Here is a 26,264-nt window from a genome sequence, read left to right on the forward strand (position 1 = left end):
CGATATTTTTAGCTACAAGTTTCACACTTTTACATTTTACATTTAATCTGTGGCTTATTATGAGTTAACTCTTTAGTCAAAGAGTTTCATTGACCCAGTCTAATATAAGGCCATGGTACCTACAACCATGTGATGGAGACCTCGTGTATTTTTACAATGCAGATTATAGGAAACAGCATACTCCATTGCCTTACACCTGTGCTAGGATGCAACAAGGCCATAGTTAGAAGAAATGTGGAAACAACCAATCTCTTCTAAATATCTGAAGATTTTTGTCATGCTTCTCTAGCTCAAGTTAAGCTCAATAATTCAAGATTCATTAAAATATAAAATAATAAAGCCATACAATTGGCATATCTAAGTAAGGATATTTAAATGTTTCTTCAAGATAGCAGTTAAAGAATCCTAGCTATGCCTCTAATTTCTGTACAGAGAATTTCTGTAGTTATAGGCATGCCATGTAATCACATATTTAAGTGCACTCTCACTAAAATAATTTAATAAAAAGTAGATAAAATAAACTAAAAGCCATAGAATCTCAGATATTTTATTATCAGCAATAAGTTAACACTATGGTATCTAGTAGCCACAGGTTTTTTTTTTTTAATTATACTTTAAGTTTTAAGGTACATGTGCACAACATGCAAGTTTGTTACATACGTATACATGTGCCATGTTGGTGTGCTGCACCCATTAACTTGTCATTTAACATTAGGTATATCTCCTAATGCTATCCCTCCCCTCTCCCCCCACCCCACAACAGGCCCCGGTGTGTGATGTTCCCCTTCCTGTGTCCATGTGTTCTCATTGTTCAATTCCCACCTATGAGTTCGAGAACATGCGGTGTTTGGTTTTTTGTCCTTGCGATAGTTTGCTGAGAAGGATGGTTTCCAGCTTCATCCATGTCCCTACAAAGGACATGAGCTCATCATTTTTATGGCTGCATAGTATTCCATGGTGTATATGTGCCACATTTTCTGAATCCAGTCTATAATTGTTGGACATTTGGCTTGGTTCCAAGTCTTTGCTATTGTGAATCGTGCCACAATAAACGTACATGTGCTTGTGTCTTTATAGCAGCATGTTTTATAATCCTTTGGTTATATACCCAGTAATGGGATGGCTGGGTCAAACGGTATTTCTAGTTCTAGATCCCCGGGGAATCGCCACACTGACTTCCACAATGGTTGAACTAGTTTACAGTCCCACCAACAGTGTAAAAGTGTTCCTATTTCTCCACATCCTCTCCAGCACCCCACGGGTGTTTTTTGAGTATCAGAAATGTGGCTGGTCTCAATTGAAAGCTATTACAATGTTAAAATACTGGATTTCAAAGAATAGGGTAAAGTAATCCTTTTAATAGACTTAGTATGGATTTTATGGTTAAATTATAATAAATTTACAAATAGAATTAAATAAAATATATTATTAATATTGCTATCACATAATTCTTTTTACTTTTCAAATATGAACACTAGAAAATTTACACATATGGCTCACATATATTGGACATTGTGCCTAAAGTATCATCTTACTAGTCTTATTAATTTACATGGTTTTAGTCCTTCTAAAAAAATCTTAGAAACCCTAAAGCAATCTTATCACTTTAGTATTACTGAGAAAATTGGAAAATCATCTAATTAACTAGAAGAGCTTAGCAAAAAAGGAAGAATAGCAGGGCTAGTTTGAATACCACTGGTCATATTTCAGAAAGAATAATAAAGAACTAGACTAGATAGGGAATGAATTAGAACATTGGTAGCTGCCAGATGTAGCTAGTTATGATCCTAGAGCTTTAGAATCTATCCCTTGACTTAATCAAATAAGTGTTCTTATTGTATTTATAACTATTTTTTAAAGCCTAAAATGGGAAGTAAAGTCTAATTTGAAGAGGTCAAGCCAGATGTTTTTGTTTCAAATAACTAAATGTATGTATGTATGCAGTTAAGAAACAGAGAGAACTCAGGCTCAGTCATCATTTATTATGACAGGTACCTCCATCATAAGACAGGTTGTCTCCATGTTTATTTCATTTAATTTTTAATTAAAGAAAACTTTTAATAATAAATGTTATTCTCTCAAATTATAGTTTGAGAAGTTGTGTCACATATTGTATGGAGCAAACAAGTTATGAAGTTCCTCTACTCAAATTCTCTGGCTCTTTCCATTCAGATATGCTGCCTTCTTGGTGTCAAAATATTTTCAATGTTTGGGAGAACAAAATTTCAATCTTCTATAACATGAATGTTCACTGGAGAGGAATCAAATTTAAATTGAGAAAACAAAAATGATTATATCAAAGGTAGAGCTTACATATAATCAGGCTTTACTTGCCCAACACTGAACTCAGTAGAGTGCTACATTCAAACTTATTTTTTATCTCCCAAAATAAATAAGTGCATTATACTTAGCAAATTAAAAATTTTAAAGGTATTTAGCCATGGCTAATTGACTCTCATAAATAACCCTGGCAACAAAGAGACTTAGATTTTAATTTTATAGTTGAAGAAAGTGAGCATACATGATACATGACTTCTAAAAGACCAGAATTATTGTCTTATTTTCTGTCCCTAGGTTCAACTTGTGCTAATAGTTGCAGATTCTAATTTAATTTTTAAAATATGTCCCTTTGTTAAGTAACTAATGTAACAACTTTACAAAAAAGAAATATTTTTGTATAAAAATGTTGGGATTAAAGATAGGCAAATTTTTAAAACTTGCCTTTGTGAAATTTAGGTGCATAAATAAGTTTGATATTGAACATATGATAAACTTGAGGGATACATATGACTATATAATTAGTCATCATTTGCAGAATACTATCACATAATTTTATTAAATTTGATGCACATAAATTACCCTCATCTATTATGCAAAGTTGCTTCTATAAATGCCAGCATAGAACTATGTAATGAGATTTGAGTTGTACTTGTTATTAATGAATATTTAGCCTAAGTCTTAATTTACAACTGGTGACCTTTTTCCACAAAGAAGTTTTTCTAGTGATGTGATATATGCATTCACTTTTGCATGTATTCACTCTAGAATTTTCAAGTTCATTTAAGTTGTCTAAGGCTATTTAAGGGAAAGTGAATACATCTTGGGTTTCAGACTATGCTAGAGCTCCTGATATTCACTCTCATCAAATTCACTGTGAAGAGTCCCATCAAATGCTTTGCAGGGTGCCACATAATTTCCAAGGTCATTCACGCTTATACAGGCAAGCTGCCTGATAGCAGACCGGTCAGATACATGAGAGTAAAAACAAGGAAAGAGCTATATGAAAGGTGCTTTAGAGGCAAGACATTCATCCCAGATGAAAAACATGTTCTATGTATAAATAGGAGCACATTGATTCAGTGAATTCTCTGGTGAGTACTAAAGTTGTTTAATCACGCCAATTAGGTGCCACTTGATGACATTCATTTATTATCACCATCACATGCACTGTCATAAACAAAATTTTCTACAGCTCATTAATGAGTATCTGTGTCATCACATCTTAGGAACTTTATTATTACCTTGTATTCTTTAGGTTTAATGATGCCTTGCTCCTACTGAAAAAAGATCATTCAAAAATACATACGCTGAAAGCTAAAATGTTTTTAATCAGTTATTAGCATCTCACAATTTATTTTTTCTGTTCCAAAAGAATATTTTGATTTACCAAGTAGTGACTTTAAAAAGTTTTTTTTCGTTCTTGAGTGTTCCCCTTAGGCTTACTATTTATTCTATTACTGATGACTTCTTAATGACAATCATTTAATGTTTATATTATCTATTAGTGTTATAGACAATCTAATATACATCAGATTCATCTGGAGAAATTTTCAAACATACACTCAGATGCCTTGTTTAATGTGACTAAAAACAGGGCTGGAGGACGTTTGTATTTCTTAAAAGCTCCAAATATGAGTAACCTTCCATATAATATTTGACCTACCATCTTATCTGTCTTGGTTGCTGAATTTAGTGATTCTACAAGTACTTATTTCATGTTCTATGTTCTTAAGGTATTTCAAAGATCTTCCTTCAGGAAACATACATTCTCAGGACAGATAAAAGATAAAACATAATAGGCTAATCACATAAAATATTTAAAAACTGAGATTCTCTTAAGAAAATCTATAGCATTAAAAAAATTGAAATTTGCAAAACATTCACTGGCGCAGCCACACATACATGTATGTATATATGAACTTGTCCACAAACATGTCCACATACACATTCATGTCCGTGTAAACATCCATATTATTTCTACGTCTATATCTTTATCTCTATCTGTATCTGTATTGTACCTGTAACTACCAATACCTGCCAAACCCCCATACTTACTTTCAAAATGCAATTAATTCCAAATTGTTAAGATTTTCTTGGCACCTATTTCTTTATTCTTAAATGATGTATTTATAGTGCTCTTGATTTGTCAGTTTTAAACATCAATTACTTGCTTCCTGTAATGATTGTTGATGATTAAACTCATTGTAAGAATTTGTTATATTAGAAGTAAATTTGGGATTTTATTCATGACTGAAAAAGAAACCTCTATTCTGCCTTCCCACTAGCTTTTTTGAGTTTTGTTGGAATTTAAATACTGGGTTAAAAATATTTTTAAGATATTGTATCCTAGCATTTTGGTATTCGGTACTGCTGATGAGAATAGTAGCATCCGCCTCTTAGGGGAGACACATCCTTCAGGTGTCTCATATATGTATTGCCAATAGAGGCACTGACCACCCTGTTCCAAACTACATCTTCGAGGACATTTTTAGAGTAAACAGCTATGGAATATAGAGATGTCTCCATCTGGAGCAGTGGATATGCATATTTACTGCCCATTATAAAAATCATTTTCCCAAAGTGGTCCACTGTGTGTGCAATTGTCCAATGGTTCCCTTCACTTTACTTTCTAAAAATCAAGGTTTGGTGAACTGTGCAAGACAATGCTGTTACTATGGCTAATCCTATTGCTGTGAATAATAAAATCTTTTGTTTCTGACCAAGGAGTCTCATATCTTCTACCAGCATTTGTGAATTTGTCACAGGTTTGCATGCTAGCTTGCAAAAAGCGTGGAATTTAAAGAGCCTTCAAGGTTCTCAACAATATCTTAGATAGCCTCCACTTCCTCCAGCACCAGAATTTGCCAGCATCAGGTATAACTTTCCCAGGCCTGGTAGAGGAAAATGTATATTTTCCCAAGGCACAATCTCTCATTTCCTCAATAATTGTTCCGGAACATATACTTTTTGCAAATTACAGGACCTACCACTTCCCCTTCATCTCCAAGATAATTATAATACTTTTTACTCTTTAGAATTTTAACTTCTGAAATAGATATATTAAACATTTCTTAAATACCCCTTACTTTTTAATACTTTCTCTTGACCTATACAATTATTAGCAAGCCAACAAGGCAGTTTATTGTTTTTCTGCCAATTATCTTTTATTACAAAAGTATTAAATTTTCAATTACAGTGTTTTCTAAGCCTGTCTTAACTACAGTTCATCAATGTTTCTGAAACCATCCTAGGCTACTAAAGTTCTACCTACTTTTGTTCCACTCCCACTCCATGGTATGTACAGTAGCCATTTCCTTTCTTTAAGAATTCTTTTTTTTATTTTTAGTTTGAGACAGAGCCTCGCTCTGTCACCCAGGCTGGAGTTCGGTGGCACAATCTCGGCTCACTGCCACCTCTGCCTCCCAGGTTTAAGCGATTCTCGTTCCTCAGCCTCCTGAGTAGCTGGGTGTGCACCACCATGCCCCGGCTAGTTTTTGTATTTTTAGTAGACGGTGGCTTCGCCATATTGGCCAGTCTGGTTTCCTGACCTTGGGTGATCCGCCCACTTCAGTCTCCCAAAGTGCTGGGATTACAGGCGTGAGCCACCGCACCCAGCCTTCTTTAAGGATTCTAAAACATTCCAGATGAGTTCTGCACTGTGGCTGGTACAAGTTTTATACCACCAAATTCAATGTGTAAAATATGTGATTCTTAAAATGTTTCCATGCCTCCACTTATTATCTATTTTAACTACTAATGTAGCTCATTTGTTTGAATTATACTCATAAAAATTAAAGTAAAATATAGTATGTTTATTATTTTTCAAGTAATTAAGGATCCTAAAATTATTCCAATATTTACTTTAATAATAGTGGCTAACATATGTAATACTCAAGTTTGAGGCACTTTTCTGAGCGCTTTACATGTACATAGCTCCTTTAATTATTACAACAACTAGAAATTAATTTTTTTTTCCAAGGACAGTGGCTTATGCCTGTAATCTCAGCACTTTGGGAAGCAGAGACAGGAAGATAGCTTGAGCCCAGGAATTCGAGACAATCCTGGGCAACATGGCAAAACCCTGTCTTTACTAAAAATACAAAAATTAGCTGGGCATTGTGGCACGTGCCTGTAGTCCCAGCTACTTGGGAGGCTGAGGTAGGGGAATTACTTGAGCCTAGGAGGTAGAGGCTGCAATGAGCTGTGATTGTGTCACTACCCTCCAGCCTAGATGATAGCGCAGAACCTTGTCTCAAAAAAATAAAATAAAATAAAATAAATGAATAAATAAATTTTGCCTTCTCATTGACATTAATTTTTAAGACAAAACTTTCAAATAGATATTTCCGTATTATACATTTCATTATGTACATTTAAAGACTATGTCATATAATTTATTACAAAGCACTTGAGCTATATGAGACATAATACAAATTTTTACAAATATAAGAAATTTTATATCACATACTCAATTTACAAACTCACAGATTTTTGTGTGCAGACACAGACTCAAATAATCATAAACATTTCCATTGAAATTTAGTAATAAAACTATTAAAATTTTGTGACACAAATCTAAAAATAGAATTGTTTCTCTTAATTTGAAATGTAAAAGAAACTATGCAGAATTGGATTTGTAAGTGAGGTCCTACAGTTACAATCTTAATCATCTAAATGGACATGCATATATTTCACATTTAATTAGTGATCCCAGTTTACAAATTGAGTGGTCATTTGCAGAGTTTTAGGGCAATCTTTCAAGACAAGTATCCTTTGAGTTTATTCCCCTGATGTTTTTTTGAGTTTAATTGGGAGTTTGAATCCATGTTGAAAGTATCAAGGGACATATATAAACTGTTAGTAAACCTACCTCCTGGATACAAATAAAATACTATAAATTGAAAAGCTTTGTTAGAGTGAACTTTATGGTGAGAAATAGTGAAATGAATTATAGGGGATGCCAGATCATTGTTTCAAGTAAAGGTCTTTGAGCGCATTTTTCTGATCATCTTCTTTAGTATTGTTCAAATATAGAATGCAATGAAGAGATGAAAGAAGAGGCAAGGCCCAAATGGTAAAAAAAAAAAAAAAAAAAAAAAAAAAAAAAAAAAAAAAAATTATATAATACAAATTGGATTTGATCCATTATGTGCAGAAATAGAAAGTAGTTAAATATGCGAGTAAGTCTATGGCTTTTAAATTTGAAGGCTATAAAGATTATCCTGGTGGCATTATAACAATTAACACTGCTAGAGTTGGCTAGAGTAGAGTGAATCAGTTCCACCTTATCCACAGAAGTAGCTGTATGTATGGAGGGGAGGGAAAGATTTCTTGTGTATTTCCCACATATGGTGACATGATAGGCTTGAGCAGGCTTTTTGAACGTGGGGTCTGCAGATACCTAGGGCTCTGCTAGACACTTTTAGGACTTCCATGAGGACAAAATTAATTTACAAAGCTGCTATCTTGTCCTTTTTACTGTCATATTATCAGTTAAGTTTTCCAAAGCTACATTACTTGTGTGACATTATCATTCTCACAGATAGTTGAATGTGTGATTATGTACTTTTCTGTGTTTAATATTTTCTTGTTTAACATGTTGCATCTATCTACCAATAGAGCATCAAAGTTGATCATATTTTGTGCTCAGTATCCCTTTTTAAAACCCTTAAATTATTGATGACTCCAAAATGATTGACAGCAATTGGAAGAGAAGCCTAGGATTTGTAGACAGATAAATAGAGAAAGATAGATACATAGAGAGCTAGCTAGATTTTTTTTTTTCCCTACATGCTTAACCATCCCATCTCCTGGTAACAGAATCTCTCCTGTGTTTTAAAGAAGCTTATCTGATTCTCTCCTGATTTAACATGAAGCACAGGGTCTCGTGAAGCAGTCAGAGAACAGCCATTTCCTGGCCATTGTGATGGTTTAGGTTAGAGACCCGACTCAAGTCAAGGCCAACCAATGCTCTCATTCAGCATTTTTCTAGACATTGGGGAGTTCTGTGCTCTAGAATTTCTGGGAAACAAATAAGCCTGAACAAATGATCAAGAAGTTTACTATTATATGGAGACATCTTTACTGAAAATAAAGCCAACAGATACAAAGACCCAAGTGAGGGATGAATAAAATAAAATCCTGCTGGCATGATTTGTACTCCTAAAATCTCACCAGTCAAATCTCTGTATATTAGTACTTATTGTATTATTTGTTTTTTTGTTTAACTATTCTGAATTTGACTTAAATGATCTATGAATGAAAGAACTCTGACAAATATAACTTGATTATTTGGATATTTTAGGCCTTATGATATTTTATTTTTGAACGCCTATTATGCTGAGTGCATTATATGCAGTAAGCACAATTAATCATCCAAACTACAATGTGAAATGAACATCCTCATTTTCAAAATAAGCAAACTGAGACACACATAGAGATCATTAGTTGTGCAGCCAGATTAAAAATCTAGAATTTTCTTTCTCTAGAGACCTTGGCTTTATTTACCTACTACAATTTCTTTTATTTCATATATTAAATTATAGAAAGTAAAATCCAATAAATGAAAAACTTTGGGAATATACCAACTCCCCACTGTTTATGCAGTGCTGTGCATCTCTTGCTACCACAGTCATGTTACAAATTCATTTTCCAAGTTCAGAGTATGTGAATCTGGTTGTTTTTAGTTAGAAAAATTGAAGGTAGTATAATGTAACTTCTGTTTAAGACTTAAAGGAGAACTATAAATTTCAGCTTGAAGTGCCCTGAAGGAAAATTAAAGCAGCAATTTTCTAAGCCAGGAAGTTCAAATGATCCCTTAAGAAGTATTAAGGACTTGTTTTTATAAAGCTACAAACACCTTTTTCTGTATCTGATCTAATTTTTTTTTCCACAGTAAGTGCAATCTCAGGGCAGTTCTGACAATATTTCTATCTCATTCTATAAATGAAGAAAACAATGGCTTAATCTCTTTTTCTTCAGCCAAGGAAGGACGTGATAAAAGTCTCAAAAGAGTCTATCCTGTAAGGAGAAATAATTCAAATGAGTTCTGAAAATTTCACAGAAACTGTTTTCCTAAGAGTCAAACAATTTAACTTCCACATTGGAAAATTGCCAATAATGTGTTCTGTGTATATATTCTGCCCTAACCCAGACATTTGTGGAAGTTTTTAAAAAGTCCTTAAAAATTTCAGCAATTAGATCTGCTATAAATCCAGTTATATTTGTGTAGGTGGTTGGGGAAGGTCCTGGAAGGCAATTGGGTGTACCACTATTTGAAACTTAAACTTTCCTATATTGTTGTCAATATCCAGAGGGACACAATGTGAAAATACCATTCATATTATTCACTCCATTGATGTAGCAAACATATTTATTTGCATTAATTTAAGATAATTTCTACTTTTGAGAAATAATGTCAGACTAATAACTTCTTAATATATATGGTCATTTGATTATTTAGAAAAAGAAAAAACATCGAGGCCAGGGTTAATATGAGGCAAGCCAGTTCCTCTGGGGAATATTCTTCTCCTCTAATAGAGTTAATCAGAAGGAATGAAAAGGGACTTCTAAGTCCAGAAACATTTCCTCTTTGACCTCAACATTTAGGCTTTCAAACAGACTCCCAATTACATCCAACTGAGGTAGTGACATGTGTCCTCCAGAAACACAGGAAATAATTAAATCTCTTTATCTGTGAATTACTCAGTGCCTTTCAGGATGTAATGGTCAATAAGTAAAACTCTCTACCTTTCATCCAGTGACACAGGATTGTCTGCACATTATAGAAACTAGTGAATAACTGTGTTACTCATTATTACGGATTGTGTTTCTGCTCGGATCCTCCAGGAATCCCTTTATTCAAATTTCAGTATAAACTTCCTTTGAGCGTAGAGGTGGGAGTAGAGGAGGGAAGCATTGTATGATACAGATTTCATTTTGTGCTATAGTTTTATATAAGTGCATCTTAAATTCACTCAGTTCTTGATGTCATTTATACTATGGGCAAGGTATGATTCCAGTCCCTATGGACAAAACTCTAAGCAAAAATAGAAGATTTTCTCATAGAGTTAACTGGCTACTTTTGGCCATACTTATTTTAGAGTTTGTGGGTTCTGTTGTACTTCGAGAATTAATAAATATAATAAGAATCAAAGCAATTAGATATTCATCATGGATTTACCAGTAAATATTTGTTTACATTATTTTCCCCAAATCTCCTAACCTTTCCATATCCAGATGTTCAGAATATACAAAAGATACTATTGATATGGTTTGGCTCTATGTCCCCCAACAAATCTCATCTTGTACCTCCCATAATTCCCATGCATTGTGGGAGGGACCCAGTGAGAGATTATTGAATCATGGGCCGGGTCTTTCCTGTGCTGTTCTTGTGATAGTGAATTGTCTCATGAGATTTGATGGTTTTAAAAATGGAAGTTTCTCTGCACAAGCTCTCTCTTTGCCTGCTGCCATCCATGTAACATGTGATTGCTTCTCCTTGCCTTCTGCCATGATTATGAGGCCTCCCCAGCCCTCTGGAACTGTAAGTCCAATAAACCTCTTTCTTTTGTAAATTGGCCAGTCTCAGGTATGTCTTTATTAGCAGCATGAAAACTGACTAATACAGTAAATTGGTACCAGGAGTGGAGTGTTGCTGAAAAGATACCCAAGAATGTTGAAGCAACTTTGGAACTGGGTAACAGGCAGAGGTTGGAATAGTTTGGAGGGCTCAAAAGAAGACAGGAAAATATGAGAAAGTTTGGAACTTCCTAGAGACTCGTTGAATGGCTTTGACCAAAATGCTGATAGTGATATAGACAATGAAATCCAGACTGAGGTGGATCTTAAATGAAGATGAGGAACTTGTTGGGAACTGGAGCAAAGGTGACTCTTGTTATGTTTTAGCAAAGAGATTGGGGGCATTTTGCCCCTGCTTTAGTCATTTGTGGAACTTTGAACTTGAGAGAGCTGATTTAGGGTATCTGGTGGAAGAAATTTTTATGGAGCAAAGCATTCAAGAGGTGACTTGGGTGCTGTTAAAGGCATTCAGTTTCAAAAGAGAAATAGAGCATAAAAGTCTGGAAAATTTGTAGACTGACAATCCAATAGAAAAGAAAAACCCATTTTCTGAGGAGAAATTCAAGCCAACTGCAGAAATCTGCATAAGTAACAAGGTGCTGAATGTTAATTACCAAGAACATGGGGAAAATGTCTCCAGGGCATGTCAGAGACCTTTGCGGCAGCCCTTCCCATTACAGGCCCAGAGGCCTATCCAGAAAAAGTGGTTTCATGGGCTGGGCCCAGGGTCTCTGTGCTGTGTGCAGCCTAGGGACTTCATGCCCTATATCCAAGCCACTCTAGCCATGGCTAAAAGGGGCCAACACAGAGCTCAGTGTGTGGCTTCAGAGCATGCAAGCCTCAAGCCTTGGCAGCTTCTATGTGGTATTGAGCCTGCAGAGTGCATGGAAGTCAAGAATTGAGGTTCAGGAACCTCTGCCTAGATTTCAGAAGATGCATGGAAGTGCCTGGATGCCAAGACACAAGTTTGCTGTAGGAGCAGGGTCCTCATGCAGAACCTCTGCTAGGGCAGTGCAGAAGGGAAGTGTGGGGTGGGAGTCTCCACACAGAGTCCCTCTTGGGCACCTCCTAGTGGAGCTGTAAGAAGACAGCCACTGTCTTCCAGACCCCAGAATGGTAGATCCACCAACAGCTTGCACCATGCACCTGGAAAAGCCACAGGCACTCAATGCCAGCCAATGAAGGCAATGGGGAGGGGAGCTGTACCCTGCAAAGTCACAGGGGCAGAGCTGCCCAAGACTATGGGAACCTACCGCTTGCATCAGTGTGACCTGGATGTAAGACGGAGTCAAAGGAGATCATTTTGGAGTTTTAAGATTTGACTGCCCTGCTGGATTTCAGACTTGCATAAGGCCTGTAGCCCCTTTGTTTTGGCCAATTTCTCCAAATTGGAATGGCTGTATTTACCCAATGCCTGTATACCCATTGTATCTAGGAAGTAACTTTCTTTTGATTTTACAGGATCATAGGCGGAAGGGACTTGCCTTGTCTTGGATGAGACTTTGGACTGTGGACCTTTGAGTTAATGCTGGAATTGAGTTGAGACTTTAGGGGACTGTTGGGAAGGCATGATTGGTTTTGAAATGTGAAGATATGAGATTTTGCAGGCACCAGAGTCAGAATGATGTGGTTTGGCTCTGTGTGCCCACCCAAATCTCATCTCGTAACTTCCATAGTTCCCATGTTTTGTGGGAGGGGCCCAGTGAGAGATGAATCATGGGGGCAGGTCTGTCTCATGCTGTTCTAATGATAGTGAATTGGTCTCATGAGATCTGATGGTTTTAAAAATGGAAGTTTCTCTGCACAAGCTCTCTCTTTGCCTGCTGCCATCCACGTAAGATGTGACTTGCTCCTCTTTGCCTTCCACCATGATTGTGAGGCTTCCCTGGCCATGTGGAACTATAAGTCCAATATAACTCTTTCTTTTGTAAATTGCCCAGTCTTGGGCGTGCCTTTATTAGCAGTGTGAAAACTGACTAATATGACTATCAAGCACTATTTTTTTATGATTGGAAGTATGTTTGAGTTTTAATAATATTTGAAGTTTTTTGTAACATAACAAACTGCATCCTAATTTAAAAATTATATAATTCGTGCTTTCTATTAAGGATAATCTCTGATACTATGAAGATTGTAAAATGATATAGCTACTATTTGGGATACAGTCTGTAAATAAAAAGCATCAATTATCAGGATATATGGTTACTTTATATAATAATTTAAATGAATGGAATAAGTTATTTACATTGGCATAACGTTTTTTTCTAAATATTTCTAATATTTCTTGAACTGCACATGGAAACAAAATACTACTATAGACGATGAGAGAATATTTTTGAAGTACTTACAATGAGAGATTCTAGATAGAAAAATACATCACAAAAATATTAGATATACAAAACTATTAAACGTCAACAAGACGCTCAAAAAGGTTATTGTGGCTACAGAATGGCGAAAATTGTCTAGACCGGTGCTTCTCAAATTTTAGCATATTTAAGAAATTTTAGAGGTAAAGTTTGGCAATCTGTTTGGGTAAGTTCTAAACAAAATGTACACTAGTTTAAAACTAATGATTCATGTTGAATTTTTTCTTCTCTGAATTGATTTCCTCAAGTCATTTAGTACACAGAATTTTCTCTCCTAAAATCTGGACTCATTAAACCAAGATGTAAATCTGCAAGCCATCTTGTATAGCTAAAATGAGCATCCCAAATTTAACATTTCCAAACACTAGACACATGATTTCCTCACCCAAACCAGCCCCTCTTTCTAGCCTGTTATACTTCAGTAATAACCATCTGATTGACAACTCTTTTAGTCTAATCTCTTTGAGTCATCTTTCACTTATTTCTGCAAATCAATGTAAGAGAAAATACCAATGGCTCTAACTTATAAATATATCTACAGTTTGTTTTATACTCAAAAACTGGACCACCACTCTATGAATCCAAGCAACCATCATCTCTCAACTGGACTACTGCAAAAACCTTCTAATTTGTGTCCTACTTTCACCTTTGTTTTGGTTAGTGTTTTGACTATCCCAGAGTGAAAGAAATACTTTTAGAAGTAAGTCACATTATTTCTCTTCTTTCTTTACCCAAACTTTGCAATGGCTTCCCATTTCACTTAGAATTAAAGTTAAATAACTCACCATGGCCAACATGCTACTGCAAGATCTGGCTTCCTTTAACCAGTAAGAAATTATCTCATATCAGTTTCATCTTACTTGTTCCAGACTTGCAAAAGAGAAGCCTTTGATATTCTTTATAGACAATAATGATTCTTTTGTCAGAACCTCTCTGTCTATTCTTCTGCCTACAATGGAATTCCACCTTAAATATCTGTGGCTATTTCTCATGGTATGGTCAGATAACATAGTTTAAAAGGATATAATATAGCTAGTCATATTTCCATGGACCTTTGAAATGAGTGCTAAATATGAACATAAGTTCATATTGGCGCTGTCACTTATTTTTGCCTCCAGGGTTCTACTGCCATTCCAGAGACTCTGAAGACTTTTTGTTTAAAAAAAAAAAAAAGAAGAAAACTTCAGGTAATCTTGATTTAATCTACTTAACTCAGCAAAAAAAAAATAAAGAAATTCTCACCTGCCAGCAATTTTCTCTCAAATTCACACTATAATAAGAAGGATTATAAACATTAAATGGTCCCCTAGGAGGGTTCAGCTAGAGCACTTTGGATCATAGCAGGTCGATCTGATCTAGTTCTATCACCCTCCATTATAAACTTTGTCAGCATAGTTCTAAAAATACACAGGAATACATTTTCACCTTTCCAGGGGCTGCATTGTAGAAATGTCCACCACTGCGCTAGCTCCAGTGCATTTTTTTATCCCTTTTGCATCATTTCTTTCTCTACTAATTACACTCCACAGATCAGACTATACCATAGCCCAATACTTGGGAAAACCAGAAGAAAGTAATTAATCCATGCCATTTAATGTGTGCAAACAGTTCCATTTCAGCTACATTCTCTGACTTTGCCAGTATTTCATACTGTTTGAAATATCCATTTCTTTTTATTCTTCCCTGTTTGTATTACTAAAAGGTTCAATTGAATTGCAAACATATTATAAGAAGAAATATATAAAATTATCGTCTATTAACAACCCAACCTGAATTTGCTTAACAAGTAAGACATTGTAGAGAATAAAGAAGTATAGGAAATAATTGCATATGCACATTGGTACACACATATATACCAACATCAGATTGCAACTAGAAGAGAGAAAGATGGAGCAGTTCCCAAAAATATTTTGATACATTTCAATAGTAATTTTAATGCTATTAAGTAACAATTGTCAAGAGTTGATTGTCTTTATTTTACTGAATGTTTTTACCCTGAATTATAGTGATATTAAGTGTAATGTCCTGATTTACACTTGTTTGAATTTTTCTGAGTGAAGTTTGCTTCTTTTATTTTTCCGTCACTGAGTCATTTTTTCCTCTGAGATGTCCCTGTTGGAAATAGTGCACAGCTGGACTTTTTGTAAGGCTATATTTTGATGATCTGAGGTTTAGCCCGTTTTACTGTGTTATTACATTTGAAATTCTTGCTGTGTTTTCTATAATAGTTTCTTTTTAATTGTTATAAATTGCTTTCTTTATGTAATATGCTAATATGTTGATTTTGTGATGGAGTACTAAGAGAGGGAAAAAGAAGAGGTGTTAAATGTCTTGGTTATAGGGCTTAATTTTGGTCTAAGACATAATATCATCAATAATATAGGTTTTTAAAAAAATATTCATGGCAGTGTAAGCTTGACTCCACATTTTTAACATATTTAATTGTTGAGATATAACAATTCATTTACAGAAATCCGATAATAATAATCAGGAAAACAAGAAATCGTCTATTTGCTAAAATTTACAGTAGTTTACCCAATGTTGTTCCTTTGCACATTTTTTTTTTTTTTTTGAGACTGAGTCTCACTCTATTGCCCAGGCTGGAGTGGCACTATCTCAGCTCACTGCAAACTCTGCCACCCAGGTTCAATTATTCTACTGCATCAGCCTCCAGAGAAGCTGGAATTAAAGGCACAGGCCACCACACCCAGATAATTTTTGTATTTTTAGTAGAGTCGTGGCTTCACCATGTTGGCCAGGCTGGTCCCAAACTCCTAACCTCAAATGATCCGCCCGCCTCAGCCTTCCAAAATGCTGGGATTACAGGTGTGCACCACTGTGGCCAGCCCCTTTGCACATTTTGCCACATCTAACTGAGTTACAATGTTGCTTTAAGCAAACTGATTTCTGGAACCAAAGGAATAGTCACAGAGCCCCATTGCTACCCACTGTCTCTTCTAAGGTATGAGGGACCATATGCAGAAGGCAGAATGAAAGTAAAATAAAATTTCCTACATTATGAGAAAACACCAAAAACCTAAAAATGCTGAGATATACGCTGAACATCAAAAAAATTCATCATGAACAATTTGGAGTATCAAAGAGTAAAATTTTAAACACAGTCTCTGAGTTAATTCACTAAATAATTACAGGTAGCTGAAGTATTTATCTATTACCAATTTTCAATTTACATTGTGAATTGAAGTGTATATACAATGGTTATTTTACCAAAGTATTTGTGAAATTTAAAAAGTGACTGTGCATTGTGTATAAACATGTTCTCTAATTTATAATATGTAGCAATAATTTAGAAGTTATTTCTATCTGATTATTAGGAAAAGTATCAGTGTGCTAACACCAGAAATAACTCAGACTATTATTCATTTAAAATAAACTATCATGTTGATAGCAATAAAGAGAGGCTCATTATTCAGAGGTTTAAATCTCATCTTTTAAAACACAAAACACATGAAATGTTATGTTTTTAAACACATATCCTACCTTTCATATTATGCTCCATGCATTTATATAGGAAATTCACCTTTGGTTTCTGATTCTTTACATTATAGTATGTGTTAACATCCAGAATGACTATAAATTTAGTTTGATTACTATGTTAAAAAATATAGGGAAATGTTTCTAAATGAGCAAATAATGCTGAACAAATGTAAGAATAAAGCAGCGTTCAAATACATTTGACAATAATTAATTATTTGAAATATCAATCTATTCATATTCTTAAGAAGTGAAATGACATTTAATATCCATGGTACTAATTACCCAAATTATGCAGCTAGAACACTTTCTATAGAAAAAGAACTATTTTCTTTGTCTAACAGAAAAGAAATTATTGCTAATATCCAATAATATTTTTATATCAGTAATAATTTTCTACATAAAACTATTCTAAAGTTTTATTTAGAACTACTCTAAGAACTAACTTTAAGAAGTTAAACTTTGTTTAGAACACTTTTATTTAAAAACTATTCTAAAGTTTTATTTTATATATGTTATGTATATGCATATCTAAGAATTTTTAGGCTAATTCTCTTTAGGTGGATATCAATAAATGTGGGAAATTTAGTCTGAGAAAATACTATATGCTTAATTAAAAAACCCTCAGGAATAACAGGATTATTAAGGATTACTAATAGGACTATTAATAATTAAGAAGGATTATTAAGAAGACTCCTGAGAAACATCACATTATGAGGTCAAATGTATAATTCCCATATTTCTATCTTATCAGGTCGGTGCAAAAGTTATCGCAATTTTGCTATTAAAATCTTTTAATGGCAAAAGCTTTTAATGAGAAAAACCATATCATTTGCACCAGCCTAATAGATAGCAACTGAAATGACCAACAATATTGATGTGAACAGACATAAATAAATAAATAAATCAACCAACCAACCAACCAACCTGGCTAAATAGTTGAAACTAGGGAGAGTAATGCCCAGAGCCTTAAGCTGAGATGGTGAGGTACAGTCTGTCCATTAGGCAGTCCAATAAAGTGCTGAGGATCAGTGTCCCAGTTCTCAGTCCTGTGCAAGTGGATCAGTGCCATGCAGGATCAGAGGAGGAGAAGATGAAAGAACTAGCCCATTCCCCTGGTTTCTACAAGGAGCCCAAGCCATGGGAGGTTCAGGGATCACTGAATAAACTGATGGTGTGTTAGTCTTTTTAAACACATGTAATCTTGTTTCTAAAATCATAATAATGCAGCCTTTTCAAAATTACCTTTGTAGGACTGCAGATTCTGTGTGTAGATTTTCTTGACACAATAGCTGACTTCACTTTCTTGACCCACTGGCAATTGACACAAAACATGTCAATCCTCACCACATTGACACCTGAAGATGATGGCAGGCTGAAGAAATGCAAATGCAATAAAGCTAGTGTCTAGCACTGAGTTGTTTTGTTTGTTTTGTTTTGTTTTTAACTCTGAGGAAATAATTTATAAGAACTAAATTTTCTACACCCCTCAGAATCTTATCCAAGATGATTTGTCCTTTAACTGGAAATATATGTTTGCATTATCCAGACATCTAACATATTTTTACATTGTTCATGGAATAATTTATTTTAAACATCTTTCAGTAGAAACAATTTTATGTAAGTATGCATAAGTGGACTCTAATATACAACGCAGCAGAGCATGATTTACTCTCTGAAGCAACTCAATCATCAGGGCATGCTCCAAACCCTGCCACTTAGGCACTTCAAATGCTATGATTGAAATTTCCATCATAATGTTTGTTAATTAGTATGAGAGGTGTTAGGGAAATTTACAGAAATAAATGGTATTCAAATATGTGGTTTGGAGAAAGCCCACGCATGAAAGAAGGAAAAATATCAGGCAAGATCAGTAACTAATACTTCTGAATTTGCACTTCAAATGCAGAGCTCTGTTGGTTTATGAGTCCTCTGTCTTCTGATTCAGCTGGTGTGGTACCAAGATTATATTGCAGTTGCTTTTCATGGAAGTACTTGTTGAGGATGGATATATACCACTCCTCCAAGTGCCTCCAATTTTTGAAGACATTAATATTGAATAAAAGATCCTACAGTATGTTAAACAACTAAGTTGTCTCAAGTCTGTTTGCAACACATATCTAAGAACAGATTTGTTTTCTATCCCTAACTAGTTTAGTAATTAGGGAGAACAAGTGTAACTAAACCAGACTGTTCTGTGTTTTTCTTAAGAATTAAACATACACTGGAAACATTCACGTACACATGTACACACACACACACATACACACACACACACACAAACACACACACACACCCCTCAGCAGATATCTGGGAAAACATCCTGAAACATAAAAGACAAAGCACAAAGCATAGCACAGACAAAATAGATAAAGAGCATAGTAAATGACAAAATAACTGCTAAATTAACTAATGTAAATTATATATATATATGTATATATCATTTGCTATGCACGTTCTCATTGAACAAGAATTCTGAATTAAGAGATTAACCAACATTTCTAAGGTAATTGAAATGGAAAATGCTGGCAGCATAAAAGTAAGATTATTGTGTATGCTTTTCTTTCAAATCACTTCACCACTGTTAACAGATCCAAATCTCATGGCATGAGGTGTGAGCTCATAACCCATGATGAAATCCACCCAGCTTTAGCTGCGGTGATTGGTTCAGAGAAGAACATAACTGTAAAACGTAGGCTACAAAAATCCTTCCTTGGATCTGTTCTTTCAGGAACTGGCAGTTCAATGCCTGGTTTCGTTTCATTTCATTTCCGAAGTTCCATGGACATGAGCCTAGAACAATTTGTGTTTATGAATCCAATCTCATCTGAGCAGCTGGTCTAAGAGATTCAAGCCAAAAGGCAGAGAGAAACACATACAAAAGAAAGAGAAAGTCTCAACAATATTCAAATTTTATGAACCTCTAAAGCCAGCTCTACTCTTTCTACAATTCAATAGCAGAAATGTATACAAGTCCCAACATTCCTTCAGTTGGTGTATGAGGGTTTTGTTATTCAGGAACTTCACCAAGATAAGCATGAAGAGGGGCTGTTACCAATGACAAGCCATAAAATGAAAAATTTGGCTGAGTCACACGGGCTGGGAAACAAGGGCTGTCTCTCCCTCAGAAGCTCAGGTAGTGTTATGTGTTAAATTGTATTTTGCCCAAGAATTTACATCCTTCACTTACTCAATCAGGAACCGAGACGTCAAAGCCAAATTGCCTAATAGGGCAATTTTCCTAGGCCTAATGTAAGGGATCAGATTTTCTGTAGAAATCAGAAGTCCTAACCCCTGAGACCTCATAATGTAAGCTTATTTGAAAATGAGGTCATTGCAGATATAATATTTACTTAACATGAGGTCCTAAGGACGGGCCCTCATCCAATATTACTGGCATCCTTATAAGAAGGGAAGATTTGGGCACAGATGTACATAGAGTGAAGCCTATCTGAAGAAATAGAGGAAGACGGCCATCCCCAAGCCAAGGAGAGAGGCCTGGAGCATAGCCTTCCTCCACAGACATTAGAAGAATGAACATTGATGACACCTTGATTTTAGACATCTAGCCTCCAGAACCATGAGGTAATATATTCTCGTTGTTTATGCCACCTAGTTTGCTGTACTTTGTTAAGGCAGCCCCAGAAAACTAATACAGATTCTAACAATCCAGGTTCTGAGGCCGTAACCAGGTATTAAAATACTCCTGTAGTATCTCAGTATTTGGATGTTGCATACACTGAGATTTTTTTGTTTTTTTCTTTTTGAGATAGAGTTTTGTTCTTGTTGCCCAGGCTGGAGTCCAGTGTTGTGATCTCGGCTCACTGCAACCTCCGCCTCCTGGGTTCAACTGATTCTCCTGCCTCAGCCTCCTGAGTAACTGGGATTACACGCACCTGCCACCACACCCAGCTAATTTTTTGTATTTTTAGTAGAGATGGGGTTTCACCATGTCAGCCAGGCTGGTCTTGAACTCCTGACCTCAGGTGATCTGCCTGCCTCGGCCTCCCAAAGTGCTGGGATTACTGGCGCGAGCCACCATGCCTGGCCACACAGAGACTTTTTAAAGACTTTGAAATTGAAGGGGGTTATTTTATTTCTTTCTGCTTTAAGTAAAAAGTCTGCAAGTTAGAAACAAGTTGAAATAAAATGGGGCTTATATGTAAAGAAAAGTACAAAGCAAAGCAGATCTCCAACACTGTTGAAGAAGGACATTCTGGTTTGTAATATGCAGAGCCAAGGAGAAAAGGCCAGTTCATAACAAGAACAGAATCTACAAATACTGGGTTAGTTTTGATTAGAAGTTGTTGACTTTAGAGGTTTTCTGCAAGTACTTGTTAGCCAGTGAAGTTGACATTCAGTCAATTGATAATTTAAAGTTCTTAGACTGCCAGAGAAAAATCTTAAAATTTTTCAGCAATTGAGGAAATCCCCAGTCTCCTTGACCCACTCAATTGGGAATTGAGAAGCCAAAGACTGTCAACCCTAATGGGGCAATTTTTCCAGAGCTAATGTAAGGGATCAGATTTGCAAAGTTAGTTTGTACAAATCAAAACCCAAACCTGGAATGGTTGTTTTATTTGTTTGTTTGCTTGCTTGCTTGATTTTTGAGACAGAGGCCTCACTATGTTGCCCATGTCTTGAACTCTTGGCCTCAAGTGGTCCTCAGCCTCAGCCTCCTGGGTAGCTGGGATTACAGGCATGAGCCACCATGCCCAGCCAGGTTCAATCTGAGTAATTTCAACTATTCAAGTATTGAAGAGGCTCAAGTGAAGAAAAAAGAGGTCTAGGATATTGTGTGCAATTTCCCAGGTTTTTCTTTATCACATCAGACATACTCTACAGCCAACGATTATGCATGCAATCTCTAATAAGGTATGTGGGTTAGTGGTTCACCTAGCAGAAAACATTTGTGTTATAAAGTTATTTTATACCCAGATAATCACTTATGTTTTGTTAAGACCGCCTTTGCAAAGATAATGACAGTGAGAGAAATCTAACATGACTGACTCCATCTTGCTCCTGGCCTCACAGTCTGGCTGTCTTCATTCATTCTTGGGTGTAGGTCAAGCTAACCATAGGAGGAATTTATTTATATTTTAACTTTGAAGCAAGAATGGTAATAGTTCCTCCCTAAAACTTATCCCCTCCTTGCTTGGAGGCTGAAGTTGCCTTCATAAAACTAATGAAAGGCTTCAAGATGAGGATTATGGGAAAGGTCTGAATTCTGCTAAATGTAGACTTAGTTTCTACAATCCTTTACTTCTCAGGAGTAATGTGGCCAGAGGTTACATTTATAACTTCGCCAATTGCTTGTATAGATAGCAATGCTAGTATAGAACCTAAGATTGGTCTTTTAAGATGTATTTCTGACCTGCACTTGTGTCTCATAACTGGTCCTGCAACCCCTACCTAGAGGCTAATTCAGTGCATGAGGACTGTTTTCCACACCGCTATGATTGCGTCCTCAACCAATCAGTAGCACCCATTTCCTAGTCCCCTGCCCTCCAAATTATCCTTGAAAAGTCCTAACCTCTGATCTTTCAGGGAGACTGATTTGAGTAATAACTCTCTCTCTCATGTGGTTGGCCTCATGTTAATTAAACTCTTTCTTTACTGCAATATTATGGTCTCAGTGAATTGGTTTTGTCTGTGCAGCAGGCTGAAGGAACTCACTGTGCAAGTAGTGTGATTATAGAGACAAACCCAGGCCTGACAGAAAAGAATACAGATGATGTAACACCCTGGAACTGAATGTGAATAAAATAGCAGGATTTGACTTCAGGTTTTCTCCTTTTTGTGAGTGTGTTTTGAGTTGCATGTGCAATGATTGCTTAGTATCAGGCAGAAAAAGTTTTGGAGAAATATTTGGAATTGTATGTATTTTAGGGTGTGTGTCTAGGTGTGTTGGGCAGTCAGGAAGTAGAAAATTATAGCTCTTCTTGTCATATACCTGCCCATCTTCTCGCATTTTTCCAACGTAAATATAAGAGGACACATGTTGGTGACCAAATTACAACACAACTGAATTCCCAACTTTCTAGGGTATGTTTTATCAAAGTCAGGGCATTGACTGACAGGAAATGGGATCCTGAAACTTGAAATGGCTACATACCAGTGAAGCTGGAGGCATTAAATTCTGATTGTCCTCTTTGCTAGAAGCAGCAGCCCATCCACTTCTACCTGAAGATGTTGGCCTTCCTTTTCCTAAACTATTTAAAATGGCTTCCCTTGGGGTATTTTTTCTTGCAAGGTCCTGCTGATTCTCTTTGGGGCTTATCTCCACCTTCCTCCACTCTTTGTTTCTAGACCTATAAATAGACTGAACTTCAACAGGCCCCAAAGAGTAAGGTACAAAGGATAACCTATTAAAAGGTCATTGCACATCAAAAGAAAACAAAACTGCATGTCATTTGCAATTTATACACATAAAAATTTGAGGAGTAAATATAGGACTGGATATTAAGAATGTGGGATTATAGTAATAGAAAGGTAAACTTGAATCAGGCCACAATTATTGAGGCAGGCCTACTAAGCAGAAATTCTAAAGTTTTAGTTAGTTGACAGAAACATGGATCCAACTGTGGCATATATTAAATGAAGCTGAAACGTCAAAACTGCTTCCATGTACTATACTGAAATGTGTCCAAAGGCTTAGGAATCTTAAAATGGTAGAGAACATTTATCATATAAAACCTTCTCACTCACGCTGAGGGGTTCCATAGGGCACAATACACTTTCACCGTAACTACAAGGAAAATATTTGTGAGGAAAGGCCCAGCATCCTTGAAGAAGTCTGTGGATTTGGTTCTCAGTAGGTCAGATATTATGAGAAAAATTTTGCCATCTATCTAGATCCTTAAATATAATGGGTATAATAGAAATCTATAGATGTAAGGCCCAGATGTTGTCACTTAATTGCTAAAGGAAAGATGGGTGTGATTACCATAATAGATACTGGAACCAAAGCAGCAATCAGAATAGCCTGACTGCCAGAGACCTGTGGCATTGGCTAGTTAAGCATGGTGTTCCTAAGAGTCAAGTGGGCAGACAGTACACTAAATTATTATTTAATCTGAACAAGCGGAAGAGTTTTAGGTCAAGAGAACAAATGTCTAAATTGAATCATGAAAACAGTCACATCCTCTCAATCCCAGACTTGAGCCAGTTTACAAACCCAGAACTTTTTAAATGAAAGGAACGCTGGGTTTCCTTGATAAAGGATCCTGTTACACTGCCAAAATTGTATTTATCTTTTTCCTGGTCTTAACCAAAAGGACCTATGGTCATGTATCAGGGTGACTATGCACTGAAGAAATGTACATAATCAAACTTCTCCTTGATTAGTAGGCACTGGCTTGGAAATGGCTCTACTTCCTGGCAATCTGAAATGTCAATGAGGATCAGACACAGTAAGAAAATGGAAGATCCTAAGAATGTAAAGTGGCCAATGCATTTTTAGCTCAGGTCTATCTCAGAGTTAGTTCAGGAAGTCCCTAAACCTAGGCTGTGGTTTTTTCCCCAGATTCAGAATGCCAATTGGAATAGACATTCTCATCAATTTGCAGGATCCTCACAATGGCTCCAAGGCCTGTGAACTAAGAGACATTAAAGTGGGAAACAGCAAATGGAAGTCACTATAACTGCCTTAACCTATAAAAATGATAAACAAAAGCAGTAACACATACCTGAAAATATTGCAGAAATTAATGCTACAATCAACAACTTCAAAGGTGCAACAGTGGTGATTCCCACACATTCCCATTCAACTCAACTAGATGGTCTGTTTAGAAAACTGGAAAGGACAGAGAATTATTCTAAAATTAATCTCAAATTGCAGCTTTTTCATGTGTTTTGGTTGCTTGAAAAAATTAACATATTCTGTAGTACCTAGTATATGAGTATTGATCTGGCAAGTGCCTTTTCTTCATATCTTTTAATAAAGAATATGGAAAGCAATTTGTTTTCAACTAGCAAGGCCAGCAATTTACCTTTTTTGTTTTTTTCTCAAAGTTATATCAATTTTCCAGCCTTATGTAATAATTTTGTCCAAAACGAACTTGATCACCATTTTCTTCCACAAGATATCATACTGGTCTATTGCACTGATGATATTATGCAGTTTATACATGGTGAGCAGAAAGTAGCAGTGACTGTACATATATTTGCAAAATGTCTGTGTCTCCCAGGTTAGGAAATGGCCCTTACTAAAAATTCACCGTCTTTCAACTTTGGTGACATTTCTAGTGTTCCTGTGGTTTGGCTGGTGTGGAAAATGCCCAGATATCTCTCCTAACACAAAGGATACATTATCTGGCCCCTCCTACCACGGAAAAGAAGAATGTTGCCTAGCAGACCTATTGGTATTCTGCAGGCAACATGTTCAGCATTTGGCTGTGCTACTCTAGCTCACTCAATGAGTGACGTGACAGGATGTTACTCTTGAGTGGGGCTCAGAATAAGAGAAAGGTCTGCAAAAGTCCAGGGTTCCCTTAAAGTTGTGCTACCACTTGGGTCGTATGATCCAACAGATCCAATGTTTTTGAAGTATCAGTGGCAGATGGGGATTCTGTTTAGAGACTTTGGTAGGCCCTTTTATGGGAATCACAGTGCTTATCCTTAGGATTTTAGAAGATGACTTGTCATTCTCTGCCAAAAATTACTCACCTTCTGCTAGTTACTGGAACTCAGCAGAAACTGAATGTTTTATCATGAACCACCAAGTTACCATGCAGCCTGAGTTGCCCATGATGAAGCACATATTGTCTAATCTACTAATAAATGCAGGCATACAAGGCACTACTTTATTATCACATGAAAGTAGATTACACATGATTGGGCTCAAATTTGTCATGAATACATAAGTAAGTAATGTAAAGTGGCACAAATGATCATGGCCACTACTCCTACTACCTTCTCTTTTCTCTCTTAGATCATACTTAGGGCCTCATGGGGAGTTCTTTATGACCAGTAGACTGAGAAAGTGAAAACTAAAGCCTGATTCATGGATGGTTCTGCATGACATACAGGTACCATGGAAGCTTGTGTGGACAGTTGTAGCATAACAGATCTTTTCTGGGACATTCCTGAAGGATAGTGGTGAAAAAAACTTCTCCCAGTGGCAGAATTTCAAGCAATACACCTGTTTTTCACTTTTGTCTATGAGGAGAAATCGAGAGAAGTAAGAATGTTATATGATTTATAATATGAATGGTTTGGTGGAATGGTCAGGGATTTGAGGGAATACAATTGGACGTTGGTGACAGTGAGATCTAGGAAAAATGTATATGGGTAGGCATCCCTGAATAGGCAAAGAGTTTGAAGATAGCTCTGACCCCTGTTAATGATCACTAAAGGCAACCTCAGCAGAAAATTATCTTATCAAGTCAATATAATGACCTACCATTTCCCCAGTCAGCTTCTTTCTCTAGCCACTCTCCTTTCATTACCCAATGGTCCCATGAAGGAAGTGACTTTAGTGGCAGGGATAGAGGTTACGCATGGGGTCAACAACATGGACTTCTACTCACTAAGGCTGACTTT

The 26,264-nt window shown here is 36.1% G+C and overlaps 1 long non-coding RNA gene across 1 annotated transcript in view; it reads left to right on the forward strand.

The window, feature by feature from the left end:
- Positions 1-26,264, forward strand: part of LOC134732764 (uncharacterized) — a 173,350-nt gene that overhangs the window by 36,692 nt on the left and 110,394 nt on the right. The window lies entirely within an intron of this gene.

The sequence above is a fragment of the Symphalangus syndactylus genome, chromosome 16, assembly GCF_028878055.3.
Source record: "Symphalangus syndactylus isolate Jambi chromosome 16, NHGRI_mSymSyn1-v2.1_pri, whole genome shotgun sequence".
NCBI lineage: Eukaryota > Metazoa > Chordata > Mammalia > Primates > Hylobatidae > Symphalangus > Symphalangus syndactylus.